The sequence below is a fragment of the Rutidosis leptorrhynchoides genome, chromosome 11 (assembly GCF_046630445.1).
Source record: "Rutidosis leptorrhynchoides isolate AG116_Rl617_1_P2 chromosome 11, CSIRO_AGI_Rlap_v1, whole genome shotgun sequence".
Classification (NCBI taxonomy): Eukaryota; Viridiplantae; Streptophyta; class Magnoliopsida; order Asterales; family Asteraceae; genus Rutidosis; species Rutidosis leptorrhynchoides.
The window spans coordinates 97,795,527-97,798,537 of NC_092343.1; the positions used below are offsets into that span (position 1 = coordinate 97,795,527).

General features: G+C 35.4%; 1 non-coding gene across 1 annotated transcript; it reads left to right on the plus strand.

Annotated features, from left to right (window-relative positions):
- Positions 1 to 1,078: 1,078 nt before the first annotated feature.
- On the plus strand, positions 1,079 to 1,185 carry LOC139879256 (small nucleolar RNA R71). The gene has a single exon (XR_011770109.1). It is a non-coding gene; the product is annotated as a small nucleolar RNA R71 (small nucleolar RNA).
- The last annotated feature ends 1,826 nt before the right edge of the window (positions 1,186 to 3,011 follow it).

The following is a 3,011-nucleotide window of genomic DNA, read 5'->3' on the forward strand; positions in this document are numbered from 1 at the left end:
TCACCGGGTTTACTTCTACGGCTTTTGTTTCTTGTACTTTTTTATTCTTCTTCTTCTTCTTTCCAGAGGTATCACAAACTTTATTACCTATTACTTGCTCATACTCAACTCCTTTTCTTGGAAACGAGATGGGTGGTCTGTATGGTGCCACCACTGGCTTTACATACTCGGGTGGTGGTGGTGTTGTAACTTCTTCATTGTTACTCATATCTAAAACTTTCCCATCTTCTGGTATTGGTTTTTCAGAATTTGTTGATATCATGTTAACATTTTCATTCCGAGGATTTACTTCATTATTACTCGGTAGCTTTCCTTGTTCCCTTTCACTCATCAATCTAACAAGAGTACCTACTTGTTTTTCTAGATTCAAAATGGAAGCTTGTTGAGTTCTAAATGACTGATCAAACCTCTCATTCGTTTAGGTTTGAGTTTCAATAAATTGTGTTTGAGATTCAACTAGCTTAAATACCACTTCTTCCAGATTTGATTTCTTCTCGTCGGTTTGTTGTGGTGGTTTATACAAGCCAGGTCTTTGTTGATTGAAAGTGTTATTTTGAGTTGGTTGGTTATTCGGACCTTGTTGGTTATACGAGTTATTGTCGGGTCCTTTTGGATTGTAAAGAATGTTTTGATTTCGATTGAAGTTTGGCCTTGGCGGTTGATAATTATTCTGATAACAATTTCCAGCCTTTAGTTCATGTAGACAACATTCTCACGTTGTTCCATCGTTTGTTCAATGTGACAGTCTTTCATTAAGTGTGATCCACCGCATTGCTCACAACTGATTCGTATTGCGTGAATATCTTTATTCATCTTTTCCATTCGTCTCTCGAAAGCATCTATTTTTGCGGAAACGGAATCAAAGTTATGGCTAGAATCGGCTCTAGCCGCTTTAGATGAGAGATATATATCTTTCTCTTGGTGCCACTCATGAGAGTGGGAAGCAGTGTTATCAATAATTTTGTAAGCTTCAGTTGCGGTTTTCTTCATAATGGAACCACCAGCTGTTATGTCGATGTCTTTTCGTGTAGCAACATTGACACCTTGGTAGAATATTTGTACTATTTGATAAGTGTCTAAACCGTGTTGAGGACATCCTCTCAACATCCTTCCGAATCTTGTCCATGCCTCATATAATGTTTCATTTGGCTTTTGCACGAACGTAACAATTTCTCCTTGAAGTCTTACGGCTTTAGATGCTGGAAAGAATTGTTTAAGAAATTTTTGAACTAAAACATCCCATGTGTCAATCGCCCCTTCAGGTAACGATTCTAACCAATCTTTGGCTTCTCCCTTTAAAGTCCAGGGAAACAACATGAGATAGATCTGTTCATCCTCAACTTCTCGGATTTTGAATAGTGTACAGATCCTATTAAACGTACGAAGATGTTCGTTTGGATCTTCCTTCGGCGCACCACTATATTGGCACTGATTAGTTACCATGTGTAGGATTTTTCCTTTGATTTCATAATCTGGCGCATTAATGTCTGGCTTAATAATGGCGTGACCTTGGCCCGTGCGTGTGGCTCTCATTCGGTCTTCCATACTTAGAGGTTCCAGATTTTCCATAATTGAATTTGTTGAATACGAATCACTAGAAGATTCTGATTTAATGGTTTGTGGTTCAGGAGGAATGATTAGTGGTTCTGGATCTTGGAATTGTCCTTGAATATTCTCCGGATTCTCAATTGTGAGGTCGGGTTCAAAAGATGGATTATCGGAAATTTGAGTTGGAGTTCTTGGTCGACTAGATGATGATTCTAAAGAAAAATCAACGGCGAAAATATTGGCTAGATGTCTTGATCGAGTTATAGGTGGTGAACGTATGAAAGGTGGTGAACGTTTTACTCGGTGCATTCACTGAATATCCTATTAGTTTTTAAAAGGAAAGAAAAATTATATAAGTTATCCAATTAATAGACTTTTCTGATTTTGCCCACGTTTCGAATAGCCAAAAGATGCAGCAGAGGGGCAGGATTCGTTTGATCTCAATATAATTGAGTACTGTTTGGCTCCAATAACCCGGTCCACGTACAAATCCAACTATTACTACGAACCAGAAAATTTTGATGTCTATCAATTTAACCACTTAAAATAAATTTTCGTAATTTTAAGAAATTTAGATAAGAAGTAGAATAAAAATCTTATCCTAAAACTAGAATAGCGAGAAATAAGAAAGAAAAAGATTGCGCGTCGAAAAAGGTCGAAAAATAAAAGGTCGAAAAATAGGCGTCGAAAAATAAAAATAAGAAAGTAGCGCGAAAAACGGCGTCGCAAAATTCTAAAGCACATAAATCTTAGTCTAAGGAATAAGCACTTAAGGGATTTTACGGCAAACCTAAAAATTCTAGAAATAAAAATAACTATGGCAAAACTAAACTTACTACTAAAAATTATAACTAGAGTCTAAAAATCTAAAGGTAATAAAAAAAAATTTTTTTTTTTTAATTTTTATTACCTTTAGATTTTTAGACTCTAGTTACAATTTTTAGTGGTTAAATTGATAGACATAATGCAGCGGGGTTCAAAAGGACAATTATGCCTGTCACGCGGGTGACCCGGGTTCGTTCCCCGGCAGCGGCGCCAAAAACTTGATGATGTAGCGTGAGGGTACGAAATAATATTATTATTAATACAAAATACTAAATATTTTGAAACAAGTGTTATTAATTTACGGATGGGATATACCTAAACATTGCTACAACACTATAGGCAGTGTACCTAATCGTAGAGTAGTGTAGTTTTTAGTAAGTCTGGTTCGTTCCACAGGGAGCTGGTGATACTTACTATATTTTTAACTATATTTATACAAAATATATATAATTATATAAGTAGTAATATTATTATAAAAGGGGGGTTTTACCGTTTAATGACCGGTTTGTCGATTCTATATTTTAAGCGTAAAGATAAATGACGATAATTAAAGTGCGTAAAATAATGACAATAAATAAAATGACAGTAAATAAAATTGCGAGTAATAAAATGACAGTAAATAAAGATACGATGAGAAA